General features: G+C 37.0%; 1 non-coding gene and 1 pseudogene across 1 annotated transcript; both read right to left on the bottom strand.

The window, feature by feature from the left end:
- The window catches only part of LOC134326770 (zinc finger protein 850-like), a 267,899-nt pseudogene that overhangs the window by 5,480 nt on the left and 246,960 nt on the right, over positions 1-15,459 (bottom strand).
- trnai-aau (transfer RNA isoleucine (anticodon AAU)) lies at positions 14,310-14,383 on the bottom strand. The gene has a single exon. It is a non-coding gene; the product is annotated as a tRNA-Ile (tRNA).

Below are 15,459 nucleotides of genomic sequence, written 5' to 3'. Positions count from 1 at the left end.
GCACACCACACTTCCTGCAGAGGGTATTGGTGTAGCCTTTATCGCAGTGTCTGCATGGTCCGAGTTTCCAGAGTTTGTCTTTCTTTTGTGCCTCTGACACTGTGAGGTTGTTGACAAAATGCAATGATGTTAACAGAGATTGGCATCTATTGCGTGACAACACATCTGAAACAGGGGTGTACCGTGTGTCTGTCTCCCAATACATACGGACTCCAGACATTTGCATCAGGCCCATCTTCAGGTACATGCCAATCATTTGCTCAATTTCCTTGTTATTGGTATTTAGACATGTGCCGTACTTTTAGAAGCTGTACTCATTTGTGTTGTCTGTCAGAGCCTGGATCATGTCTTCTGACACAAACCTCTGGAAGTACTCTAGGGGTGTGTGGAGGGAAACAGCACCACTGGTGACAACTGGATCGGAGAAATCAGTACATGGACTGTACATGAAATCTTTTTTCAGCCAGCGATATCGGTCCCGGGGCATAGTTTGATGAGTTGTTTGGCTTGGTTTGGTTGCCTCAACGTCCTCATCATCATCAGCTGGGCAATCAGTGGGTGTCTGATTCTGTTCGTCCACTGGACCTGCATCCTCATCCACCTCCTTGTCACTTGATTCGCTGGTGTCTGATTCCATTTCAAAGTCACTCTCTCCGGTTTGGACAGCTTCAATGATGTCTTTCACAGTGTAAACACATTTTCTTGCTTGTAGCATTCTGGAATGGAAATAATAGTGGGAAGAGTTAGAGAATGCTAAAGTCTAAATCATTTCAATGCAAATGAATGCTAATTATGGGATACATTCCACTCAAGTCACATAATACTGTGTGATCACTTAGATCAACATACTAAAAGAAACACCCAGACCACTAAGATCAGAACAATGCACCATACTTACAACCCCCCAGACACCTTACATCCACTCAGTCAAGAATATTCACACCTGTCCCCACACCCATACAATAACCATCCTACACAACCAGTGTCTGGCCTTAGATGTTTGAGCAAACAAAGCCCAGAAAAACAGCTGTGTATGTATTTTTACAGATAAAATACAGCTATAAAATACTGCTACTGGAAGGGCTTGAAATACCACAACAATAAAACATGTTTTCATTCAGAATTACTCAAATCTGTTCTAAACAGATAAAAAACATTTAGAAATTGCAATTAATCAAATACATTATATTTCTAGTAGTAATAAGTAAGTATTTCACAATATGTGAACATTTGAGAAGTGCTATGTCCCCATGGATTGTGCAAGGTGCATATGACATTTTTACTACCATCCTTACCCAACGTTGTAAAACTACAACAAAGACATAACAAGCTGAAAATCTAAGTTAGTGCATGCATTCAACAATAATGTAGTATTTATATGTTCTAGACATTCTAATAATAGCAAAAAAAAATAATTCAGGGATTTTACTTACTTCAGTGTTGAGATATCCACTTTATTGAAAGAGGGAGATGTGCATCCAGGAAAGTTTGCAGGTTGTATAACTTCATGGCCTGATGGTCAGACCTATTTACAAATTTACCATCCAATGACATTGCAAGACTAAACAATAAGACCTAATGACTATGTAAAAATGGTCTTACAAGAAAAAAACATTTGCAGGTTTGTTTTTGGTACAGCTAAAAGTGACGTTGTAATTTTGCAACAGTGGGTCTTACAGGGTTAAACAACACCAGCACATTCATACAGGAGAGAAACCATATCATTGCTCAGTGTGGAAAGAGTTTTGCTCAACAGGGTACCCTTCAAAAACACCAGCGTATTCACACAGGAGTGAAACCCTATCACTGCTCAGAGTGTGGAAACAAGTTTGCTGAACATAGTACCCTTCAAAAACCCCAGCGTATTCACACAGGAGAGAAACCTTATCACTGCTCAGAGTGTGGGAGGAGTTTTTCTCACAGTAGTGCTCTTATAGTACACCAGCGTATTCACACAGGAGAGAAGCCGTATCACTGTTCAGTGTGTGGGAGGAGTTTAGCTCAACAGGGTCACCTTCAAAATCACCAGCTTATTCACACAGGAGAGAAGCCATATTACTGCTCAGAGTGTGGAAAGATTTTGGCTCATGAAAATAGTCTCAAACGGCATCACCATATTCACATAGAGAAACTGCATCACTGTTAAGGGTGTGGGAAGTATTTTATTGCACATATGTTTTCCAACAACACCAGTGCATTCACACAGGAAAGAGGTCATATCACAATTCACTATCACCAGCGCATTCAGGGGATAAAATAAAATGATACTTCTGCATGTACAGAAAAAGCTATGTGTACTTTTTTTCTACTAATTTACACTAGAACTGTTCTACTTCAATTATCAAATGTACATGATGGTATGAATCTGATTATTAATCATCAAATGTAATGTGGTGTAATGTACCAACCTCAGATCTGAATCTGTTTTTATTCATTATTCAAGTTTAATCTACTTTAATAAACACAGAACAACTTTTACTTTCAAGTGGAAGAATTTTACCCTGGTCTTTATGGTGTTTGCATAAATTCTTCATGTTATGAATGCTAAGTTTTTATAAATGAATAGCCTTTCAGGTTATGAAGCAGATTAGAAACATACTTTAACACTTCTAGGTGTTAAAGTAAGTTTATACTGAAAAATTCTAGTGTTTAGATGATTTCTAAACCTCTATTTTGCGGTGGTGTGCTGGGGTGGTGGCATCAAGACTGGAGATGCCAATAAACTAAATAAGCTGGTCAGGAAAGCCGGTTCTGTGGTGGGTCTACAGCTGGAAAGTCTGGAGGTGTTATGTGAGAGGAGAACAAAGGACAAATCAGGGCCATCCTGCATAATCCTTCTCACCCTCTCAATTAGGAACTATGGCAGCTGGGTAGTTCATTCAGTCATAGACTAATTTCACCAAAGAGCAAGACAGAGAACGTCTTGATAGCAACACATGTTGCTCTAAAATGTCCATGTACTTTTCTGTATGAACCCTACTATTACCTTCAAGTTTTTAACACAAATTAAACCTCTAGAAAATTATTATAATGAAAGTTTTTACCCAAGTTTATGTCACATACTTTATGTTTGTTTGTTGACCACTTAAACAACCTGAAACAAACAAACAAACAAAAAACAAATATGGTGATCACCATAAAATCTCATTTACTGATCTAAAATTGGCAGTAAAGATCTTTTTGTTTTATGGGCTTTATATACTTCCTAGGTACACATTGTTGCAAGTGTGTCATGCTCTCGTCGGCCGTGCCTTATTTCTCTGTCATCAATGACAAGGGAGAAAACATGGAATGTGTTTACAGACATGGTGGCTGGAAATATTGCCCTTCCAGTGTCAGCAGCCCAAAGACTTGCTGTGATGGTGTTAGGAAAAGCTCAAATGCTGATATTATGTCTTGTACATGGCTGGTGGGGCCTGGAACCATTTTGACAACATTAGCAGCACTAAGTCTACCCTGTTGATTAAGTGGGGAGACAAACCATAATAACTTTTCATTTTTGGAAGGTAGTGTGTTTGCTGGTGGTTGAGAGACAAAAGAAGAGTCAACACTGACGAACTCATTCTCATCAGGGTCCTCCTCAACATCATCCTCTGTCTCTATTCACAGGAACCATATTTTCCTGTCTCCATAGCATAGTAAATATCAAAAATCTCATGAGGATGATGTTTTCCCTCCCCCATGTTGTGTGAACTATCAGTGGTTCTTGCACTACACTGTAAAACATTTTAAGTTGGTTAAACTCAGAAACGAAAGTTCACCTGCTGCCTTAAAAAGCTGAGTAAACTCAACTTGAAGAAAACCGTTGTAACAACCCAAGAAGTTAAGTTAAAAAAGTTGCTTAACTAATGATTATTTATTGTTACAACTTAATGCACTGAGTTTAAATAACTTACTATGTTTATTTTATCTATTTTAGAAAATGAGCTATCTAGTTAAATAAACATACAATTCTTTACTGGTTTAACACACACTTTCAAGTCAATACAACTTCAGCTATATTCACATAACTTATTGTCTAAAGTTAACAGTGCTTATGTTTGTTATTTCTAGACTTCATGTTGACTAATAAAAGTTTTCCCAGATACTTTAAACTTTACAATGAATCACCTTACAACTTCTGTTCACAAATAACATTTATTTAAACAAATGTTACAACACTCTTCCAACATGCAACTAGCAACTTTTCTCCTCTCATTGCCCATAAGTGCAAATTATGTTTCTTAGCAAAAGTCTAGAGACAGACCTTCTTTTAAGAACAATACGCTTTAAAAACCATACATGTTTTAAGAACAATACGTTTTAAAAACCATACATGTTTTAAGAACAATACGTTTTAAGAACAATACGTTTTAAAAACCATACATGTTTTAAGAACAATACGTTTTAAAAAACATACGTTTTAAAAACCATACATGTTTTAAGAACAATACGTTTTAAAAACCATACATGTTTTAAGAACAATACGTTTTAAAAACCATACGTTTTAAGAACAATACGTTTTAAAAACCATACGTTTTAAAAACCATACATGTTTTAAGAACAATACGTTTTAAAAACCATACATGTTTTAAGAACAATACGTTTTAAACACCATACGTTTTAAAAACCATACATGTTTTAAGAACAATACGTTTTAAAAACCATACATGTTTTAAGAACAATATGTTTTAAAAACCATACGTTTTAAAAACCATACATGTTTTAAGAACAATACATTTTAAAAACCATACGTTTTAAAAACCATACATGTTTTGAGAACAATACGTTTTAAAAACCATACATGTTTTAAGAACAATACGTTTTAAAAACCATACATGTTTTAAGAACAATACGTTTTAAAAACCATACGTTTTAAAAACCATACATGTTTTAAGAACAATACGTTTTAAAAACCATACATGTTTTAAGAACAATACGTTTTAAAAACCATACGTTTTAAAAACCATACATGTTTTAAGAACAATACGTTTTAAAAACCATACATGTTTTAAGAACAATACGTTTTAAAAACCATACGTTTTAAAAACCATACATGTTTTAAAAACAATACGTTTTAAAAACCATACATGTTTTAGGAACAATACGTTTTAAAAACCATACATGTTTTAAGAACAATACGTTTTAAAAACCATACGTTTTAAAAACCATACATGTTTTAAGAACAATACGTTTTAAAAACCATACATGTTTTAAGAACAATACGTTTTAAAAACCATACGTTTTAAAAACAATACATGTTTTAAGAACAATACGCTTTAAAAACCATACATGTTTTAAGAACAATGCGTTTTATAAACCATATGTTTTAAAAACCATACATGTTTTAAGAACAATACACTTTAAAAACCATACATGTTTTAAGAACAATACGCTTTAAAAACCATACGTTTTAAGAACAATACGCTTTAAAAACCATACATGTTTTAAGAACAATACGCTTTAAAAACCATACGTTTTAAGAACAGTACATTTTAAAAACCATACATTTTAACAATACATGTTTTAAAAACCATACATGTTTTAAGAACAATACGTTTTAAAAACCATACATTTTAAAAACCATACGTTTTAAGAACAAAACATGTTTTAAAAACCATACGTTTTAAGAACAATACTAAACATAACTAAAGTGTCCCCCAATGATACACTATATTGCCAAATATTTGCCTGCCACACGCATATGAACTTGAGTTCATTCTAAAAAACTTCCCATATAGAAGCACTTTGTAGTTCTACAATTTCTGCCTATAGTCCATCTGTTTCTCCACATAATTTTTAACCTGCTTTCACCCTGTTCTTCAATGGTCAGGACCCCCACAGAGCAGGTATTATTTAGGTGGTGGATCATTCTCAGCACTGCACTGACACTGACATGGTGGTGGTGTGTTAGTGTGTGTTGTGCTGGTATGTTGTGAGTGTATCAGACACAGCAGCGCTGCTGGAGTTTTTATACACCTCACTGTCGTCCACCAACCAAAAACATCCATGTTGGCAGCGTCCTGTGACCACCGATGAAGGTCTAGAAGATGACTGACTCTCAAGACCTTCATCAGTGGTCACAGGACGCTGCCCACAGGGCGCAGTTGGCTAGATGTTTTTGGTTGGTGGTCTATTCTCAGTCCAGCAGTGACAGTGATGTGTTTAAAAACTCCAGCAGCACTGCTGTGTCTTATCCACTCATACCAGCACAACACACACTAACACACCACCACCATGTCAGTGTCACTGTGCTGAGAATGATCCACCACCTAAGTAATATCTGTCTTGTGGGGGTCCTGATCATTGAAGAACAGGGTGAAAGCAGGTTAAAAAACTATGTAGAGAAACATATGGACTACAGGCTGTAATTGTAGAACTACAAAGTGCTTCTATATGGGAAGTTTTTCAGGATGCGTGTGAAGGCAGGCGAGTGAATACTTTTGGCATTATAGTGTATATGATATACCAAACTTGTACCAGCTTGTGTTTTTCCAACAACACATTTTTAACCTGAGGAAGCAAAATTCAACACAGCAGTCGGTTTCTTTTCAGTTAAGGTCCGATAAGTGCAGTCATCAGTCTATAAACAATACCTGAGCAGTTTGTTTCTCAGTCCATGTATCTTAGCTGAACACTGGTCTGGTTTGAGCTTCATAATGACCCTCTGCAGGAATTCAAATGAGTACCTCATTTTGCGAGGGTACTCCAGATTAAGGCAGTAGATGGTTCCCATTAGCATAGCAAAACCAGTAGGCACATCTTTGATTTGATGAAGAACAATAGTCTCCTCTACCACCACGGCCACATAGAAAATTTCAAGAGGAAAAGCATCATGCAAGACACCTTCATATCCAATCAGAAGTCCAACACGTATTCCCTTCATGAGGACATCCAGTGTTTTATCATGAACCTAAAACAAATGGAAATATTTAGTCCTAATTTACCACAGCATGCAATTCTAACAAACACTTTGCAATAAAGTCAGACACAGAAACCCCATTTCCAAAAAGGTTGGGATCATTAGCTGCACTCAACTGAAGCTCAACATCATGAGAGAAATCTGGAATAACAAAAGGATCTGGCCATTCAACCACAGAAGCACTACTTGCTTGCAGTATCTAAAGTGGAGTCAGAAACTGAATCTGAAAATGTGAACAAAACTTTCAGTGTTGCTCGACTGGTTGGCAAATCTTTGATATCAGTCAAATTGCAGAGCTCATTTCCGAAGTCTGGATCTTCAAACTGTAGAATGAAGCTCCCTCGCAAGCCCAGATTGCTGCGCAGCACCTCACATAGCTCTTTTACTGACTCCGGAACATTCTCTAGAGTGACACGCCTTATCTCCTCAGGTGACACAATAACTCTGAGAAGCATCTTGGAGGCAGAAACTGCTGTAACAGGGTGGGGGTGGATTGGGGAGAGACACATTTTAAAGCAGCTGAAAACAGTACAAAGTTGCATAGAATAGAACTGTACAATGGGTGAAGTGCATTAGGCTAGCCGTGAGTTATCAGTTAAAAAAGTAAAAATGTTAAGTTTTAAAAATGAGCAGTGGCGTGTTTACTATACCTTATTGTATCATGAACGTCCTCGGAGTGACGAGCAGCTTTCCGTCAAAGAGGTATGCGGCCAGGGGGATGTAGTCGTTCAACTGGTCAGGATCGACAACCACTATCACTGCAGGGTCTTTTTTGATGAGCTGGTAACAACTTAGATGCTCCAGGAAGCCAGATGTGAACATTTCTACAATGAAACATATGCGACTATCTACTAAACAGATCTCAAGAACTCTCCCAAAATCTGGTAGTCCACTTGTGTGTCCAAAGGAGAGCACCATTCCACTGGAATATTTTGTCCCATTTAAATAAGCAACAGAGGTGAGTGATACAGAGGACACGGATTTAAACTTGTTTGAAATAGCCACTCTGATAGGATCATCCAAAATGTCCACAGACACAACAGATACCCAGCCTGTTTTGATCCTTGGTTTAAAAACACTTGGCATATCCAAATAATATGCCAGCATTAGTTGATGTCTTGTGGCTAAAGTATGCAGAATATTTTTGAAGTTACCAGAATCACGGACCACCTTTTTAAAGAAAGAATGCTTAGCCTCAAATCTTATTGTCCAAAATTCAACCAAGGGCCCAAATTTTTTTATTAATATAGGATAATGTTCTAGATAATGATGTTTAGGGCACAATTTAATACAAGGGAAAACTTCTAAAAGCAACTGTCGGTGGTCAGAGATTTTGGCTTGCAGATAGCACAAAGTTTCTGTTGTGAATGAGCAGCTGGCTAACAACTCAACTATGTCTTTTAACTCAAGAATTATATGCCAAGTTTTTTCACCCTCCGGAATGAAGTGGCCAATCAAAAGTGGAAGAAATCTCAGAAGTGTCCAGTTCTCATGTCCATTGCCACCTATAGTTCCATTTTTTTGAAAGTTTGATTGTATTGTCTGAGGTCTGTTTGTGTTGTCATAGAATTTAAATGGGAATGTTGTTATTTTACAATTAAGATCATCTAATGCAAAATACTTTTTAGCAATCAGATCTGAGAGACATATGCAGAGCTCCACAGGTACAATTCCCTCTAATGCATCGTGTAGGAAATCAGGTGGAAATCCTTTTGCACAGTGAAAGTCGGTCAGTCTGTTTAAAGGACAGTCTTTCTTCACACCATCAACATATGACACATCACTTTGCTTAAGTACATTAACAGCTTCATCAAACAATTCTGGTGTTCTCAAAATAAAAGACCCACTTCTGACATCACACTGCTGAATATCTATGCGACCTGCCAAACAAAATCTGCAAAACTTGTCAACATTGAAAGACTCTTGAAATCCAGCAAGTGAGTGGGCACCCAAATTGTCTGCAGATACAAATGAAACTGCCCCTTTAACATTAGAGCCTAGACTTTGAACAAACACACCTTCTCTCTCAAGGAGCTCAAGATCTTTAATCAGGGGCTCTAGAACCTTGACGTAACCATATTCTTTTATGTGTACTGTTTTGCACAGCACAGCTAGATAAATTGATGATAATGTTGAACGCAGTCTTATGGGTAAATTCGCGATCACCCAATATATACTGCAAACTTTGTGCTTCTTTTTTGATGTACCTAATGGATTGCAAAGTTCAAAATCATCAATGTATAGTCCAAGAGCTATGCCTGATTCTTCTGAAAGAATTTTGTTTTCTTTAAAGTATTCTCCATCTTTAATTGAACTGTAATGACCCTCTTGTTGACTGGAGCTCTTTGATATCTGAAGTATTTCATTTCTTTCTAATAGTTTACTGAGCAAATCTAAAATAGGAACATACACAAAAGTATGCTTTTTTTGTGCATTTAAAACATACTCAACTGGTTTGATAACATTAAAGTTCTTTCTATAAAATAAAATAAAATGTGCTCTGTGCCAAGAGGCCCGTACCTTGAGAGAAGTTTGAGTGGCTTCAAAGTTTGTAATTCTTCAGTCAGTGAAGCTAAAACAGAAGCATCAACTGTGCAACTATTGTCCTTCAAAACTTTATCAATGACAGTCTTTATATTTTGATAAGCAAATTCTCCAATGTCAAATAACTCATCAATTATTTCCTGTACTGCTGAATTTGATACATGCAAAAGGGCTTGCATGCGAAGAAACAGAGATCCCAATTGATGCTGAACGGTCTTTACATGTTCAAGTTCAGCCTCAAATACAGAATCAGATTCAAGAGTGTCTAAAACAAAACCCTCTTCTGTTAAAGGCACTGAAAGTGTATTCTGTACTAAAAGCTCTGGTCTGAAATTTTCAAGGGAGGAAAACTTATGATTACGACTTCTATGAGCAGTAAAAGTCGACAGCACACTAGACTGGAATATGCAACCTAAAAAGGGACATTTAACAACTTCTCTATTTCTCAAATGAGTCTTCAGGTGACTGAAGTATTTATTAATGTCACTAGGCTCTGAGAAAGTACACAAATCACAGGACAATTTGCTTACAGTTGTGTAAGCTTCTTTTACATGCTCTTTCAGATGAACTTTAAGTTCTACTTGGGTTTGAAAAGTTTTTAAACAGTCTTTATAAATACAGACAAGGCCTGAACACCTTCGATAATGCCCATGACGTTTTTTGTAGTGCTGTAATATCCTTCCTTGGCCATTAGTGGAAAACACACAAAACTTACATTTCCACTTCATGAACGTGGCATGCCTTCAGAACTCTGCAAAGAGAAAAAACAAGACTGCTGAATTGTGTTCTCAAAAATGTATGTAAATAAAATTGTTATCTGGATAGCGATATATTTAGGTCTCTTCATTATTCATACATAGGTCAATTAAACCCAACTACAACATTTAAAAAATCAGAAATCAGCTCAAAAAAAAAATCTGACAAAGATGACAAATAAATCCCACTTTCTAGCTAATTACATCACTAGAAGAAATGTAATATTCCATTTTTGAGCTTTCTGGTCTTGGTAGAAGAAAACTGTGCAAATAACCTGGTTAGTAAGCACGGCTGCGCACCACTGTGTCCGGGATAAAACACAAAAAGGCACCAAGCTGATATGTAGCAAAGCTATCTAGCCAACTAACTTTACTAGCACTAGCTAATCCAAGCCGCAATCTAGTCAACGATTTTTTTATTTCTTTAGCTCAAGTAACGTTACACATATTACTAAAACTACAACCACCAACTAAAATACCCACTTTGAACTCCAATGGTTTAGTAAAATTCGTTATCTACAGTTAACATTTAAGGCTTTACAAACATGATGAATTAACGACGGAAGACCGTGGTAATGCGCTCACAAAGTACCGTTATTACATTTTATCAACTCAAAAGCACGAACACTAGTGAAAAGACGAAAATATATCTCCTTTTCGGGAAGTTGGACAAAGTAAGCTAGAAAGGGGAATTGGTGGGAACGTCCCATAAAAATGGAGGGAAAAAAATATAACTATATCTGTAATTATTTCACGGTTTCAACGTCTTAAAAAATTTTTTATTATTGTTCATTATTGAACTTTGAAAATAGATTTCTAACGAATTAGCTAGCTAGATAACAACATTTACCACTATTAGCTTACCCGAGCACACATGCAGCCGTTTTGTTCGAAGGCAAACCAAAGTTTATTTCGCCCCAGTTAACGTTACGTTATACGCATTACAGCACAAAACATCGCAACCACCATTTAAAATATCTGCCAAATAGTTCGATCGTAGTACACAATTTCGCTTTTTATCACACATTTTAAACACTGATAAACTCACCTGCTTCCCGCCGTTAATGCTGCCAGTGAAGGCTACTCCAGCTTCCCAAACTCCACTCAGTGTATCAATCCGCACTCAATTTGCCTCAAACTGTAGTCCAGTCAGGTGTATCCCTCTGCCGCTGAAAGTAGTCCACTGTTGTATAACGTGTGTTGTTGTGTTTAATCTGTATTAATATTAATGGCTTTCCGTCTGAAAAAAAAAGTTAGCCCCATGCTCCCATGGTTTTAACGTATTAAAAATATTATTGTTCTGTGTAGCTCAAAAATGGTGCCCACCTCTAGGAATCGCCCACTCTTTACCCCTTTCCTTTTTTAACTGATAACTTACAGACATGAGTTAAATGAACATTGATAACTCAGAAAAACTCACAAGTAGTCAAGACAACTGATTGTTTTACATTATACTTTCTGAAAACTTATTTACCTAAGTTCAATATCCAAAACTTGTCATGACAATTGGAGTTGAAAAGAAGAAATGAGTTTACATAACTTATTGAGGCTGAATTGTTTTACAGTGTGAAAACTCTATCTGTACACAAGAAAGTCTTTGCAAAATTATGTCAAAGAATGATTTTACTACATCTCGATGAATGTTGCAACTGCCCTGTTATGGGTCTATTCAAGTATTATTTTTTACACATTTGCAATATTACACTTTGTGGATCAGCCCTCACTTCTTTGCAGACTTTATGCATTGCTCTCCGTTTTTTGTATGTTGGTCCATCCAAAAAGTATGCCTAGCATTGAAACTCTTGTTTGTCTGTAATAAACATCAAAGTTGAATGCCAGAGAATAGCAGGTTTGTTTTTAATAATAAAGATAAAAACTGAAAAGTAATAAAAAAAATTGCTCTGCACCATCTTAAGAATTCCCAAGGGTTAGTGGCTGCATGGATGGAGCCCACATTCCCATTAAAGCACCAGCAGAAAATGAAAAGGATTAGGTGAACAGCAGACAGAATATCCCTCCACATACAGGTAGTGACCATTATCTTAAAAAATAAACAAATGTTTTAAATAAAACAATGTAACATTTAATACACATTCTGCAACTTACTGTTCTCCATCAAGAGCTTATGTGATGCTACCCACATTACAAATATTGAAGCCAAATGGTCAGGCTCTGTGCATGATCACTGAAAATAAAACAGTGCAACGAGTTAATTTCCTTGTCCTTATTCTTTAGTAAGAACATTTATTTTTATAGACCCTTCGCACTGACACCCATCTTAAATTCAAGCAACTGAATTTTTAGCCTTGTCTGTTTTATATGCTCCACCTGAGGATCACACTTTGCAATTTGTTTCTTCAGATGGACCTTATATAGATCATTTACACCCAACTTGAAAGAAAGAGGCAAAATTTGCATGTTATGATCAAACAGCTTTTTGTGTTCTCAATATTTCAGATATTTGGTAAGACATTTTTACTGTTCTAAGCTGAGCTTTGGATGTGGATGGTCCCTCATCTGATTCGGGACTGCCCATCACATTCTGTTAGAGGACAGTCACACACATTATCATGGTAGATCAAATGAAATGCCATCCTCTATGTTCAACATATCATGTACCTCTATAGGCCTGCCAGTATCATCCCACCTTGAGGCAGAGGAGATGGTTTCTCTATCATCCTTTAACAGTGTTTTTTTTTTTTTTTTTTTTTTGATTAAAGAACATTATTTATACTCATCAGGATCTAGGGACATTCAGATCACTAACAATTGCAGGAGGCTCAAAACCACCAATCACTGGAGAGATGCTAATAAAAGTGTTCAGACTGTACCAATGCAGTTCTTAATATTCCACAGTTTATGCACTACACACTAATGATTTACATGTAATAAACATGCCTTGAACATAGACAGTTTTTGTATTTCATCATACTGACATATTAAACATTTTGCCCTATCTTTCTGCTAAATGTTGAACTATGTTTCAACAAGTTTTTTTTATTGAATTTAAACTCACGCATTAACTCACATTTAATTAACTTTTTTTTTGCCATTTGCGACATCTTTTTTTCGGACACTGCTGTATTACTTTTACATTTAAAACATTTTCATGATCTGCACATGCAAACATTAAAATAAACAGTTCTATTGGTGTAAAATATGACAGACTACTTTTTCTTTCATTCACGTCCATGATGAATCCATTTATCTCCACTCCATTGAGAATGTCTGTTTATAGGTAACCGTGAACGCGCTTCTGCTGGGTTCAATCTACTCAGAGTTGAGTAATCTAACCCTGAACCGCTTTTCTGGAACAGAAAACTCCGGCTATGACACGGTGAGATAAGACAACTCGGAGTTCAGGGTTAAGTTTGAAGTTTGTTAAACCCACTTTCTGGAATACCCCCCTGCTATGGCGACTGTTTTTGGTATACAGGAAAGAAAAGGCCGAATGCAGGTAAAAATGTGTTATTTGGAAACCAGCACTGTGTAAATATTGGACAGAACACATGATGGGTTATTTTAACTTGTTGGGTTGTGCAGTTTAACCATTAGTTCTTCACAACCTGATTGGTTGTGATGTTAGTGAATTAAACCTACATCTCTCTGATGGTCTGATCGATGAGCTGTCTGTTCTGACATGCTGCTTAAGCCCGGCTAGCTCAGTCGGTAGAGCATGAGACTCTTAATCTCAGGGTTGTGGGTTTGTGCCCCATGTTGGGCGAGTATCTTTATTTAACATCTACAGAAAACAAAAGGACGTTTTTCCACTTTGGACAGCCGGTCACCAGTGACTTAACAGGTGGATGTTTGTGCTTGTAGGACTGTTGTTTACTGGATGTTATCAGTTACTTATTTCCACTATTCTGTGGGACTACACATTGTTGTTGTGTCTCATATCCGTTTGATCAACAGGCAGGTTGTGCAATAAGAGGCTCTCGTCCCTGGGTGGGCTCGAACCACCAACCTTTCGGTTAACAGCCAAACTCGCTAACCGATTGCGCCACAGATGTTTCATTGGACGGTACACACGTCTGAAGTCCAGGTCAATAGTAACTGATAGTTAGAGAAGGTTCACTTGTTTGTTAGTTTAAGTCCAAAAAAGACAGTGGCCCGTACGGGGATCGAACCCGCAACCTTGGCGTTATTAGCACCACGCTCTAACCAACTGAGCTAACCGGCCTGCGTCCAAGGGCAGGGCATATACCCACATACCCGATTCTACACTGACAGCTCTTCAGTTATGGACCTGCCACACAGAAACGATGGAGAGCTTTACTGTTGGTCTCAAGTTTGTCTCGGCTGTAGGAGAGGAGACTGAATGAATTAATTCCGTTTAAATATTAATTTAAAAAACTTGATGATTTACCAGGTCGTTTGTTACAGTTTCCTTTCCAGTCGCATCTCTACAAAAACCAAAACACTCAATCTGTAAAAAAAAGTCAGGTGCATGAATGTGATGAGGTTCTAAGGTTTTCTAATTTTCTAAAAAGATAATTTAGTGGTTTTTCTCTGCTCTTAAACATAGTAGAGGGCCCCTTAAGAACACACCAGGATTAAGTAACTTGTTAAAGTGCATCTTTTAAAGGGACTATAACAAAGTACATACATAACACATAAAAAACAGTTTAATGTAGAAAGCACTTACTAGTCTAGAGGTTCATGTCAAAGTGTCTGAACTGAGATTTGTTGGCAAGTGGAGCAGTGAAATCCTCAATTTGTTTTGGATCATTTTTTTCCAAGTGCATTTGTGATGGACCTGAGTAGGTCGAGCTTTTCATTATGTTGTTGTAGCAGCAGCTCTAATACAGTCAAAATTTCTCTCTCCATTACTGTTAGTAAAATATCATTTACAATATTCAGTTTCTAAATACACACACACACACACACACACACACACCTTATACACACACACACACACCTTATACACCCGTAATACACACACACCTTATACACACATGAAATACACACACACACATCAGTACACAATCACACATCATACACATGTATGAGGTGTCAATACAAGGGTGTGTCATGATATGGGTGTGTGTCAGTACCAGTACCAGGGTGTGTCATGATATGGGTGTGTGTCAGTACCAGTACCAGGGTGTGTCATGATATGGGTGTGTGTCAGTACCAGTACCAGGGTGTGTCATGATATGGGTGTGTGTCAGTACCAGTACCAGGGTGTGTCATGATATGGGGGTGTGTCAGTACCAGTACCAGGGTGTGTCATGATATGGGTGTGTGTCAGTACCA

The sequence above is a fragment of the Trichomycterus rosablanca genome, chromosome 14 (genome assembly GCF_030014385.1).
Source record: "Trichomycterus rosablanca isolate fTriRos1 chromosome 14, fTriRos1.hap1, whole genome shotgun sequence".
NCBI classification, from domain to species: Eukaryota; Metazoa; Chordata; class Actinopteri; order Siluriformes; family Trichomycteridae; genus Trichomycterus; species Trichomycterus rosablanca.
Note: the sequence above shows the minus strand (reverse complement) of the source record. Positions and strands in the feature narration are given on the sequence as shown.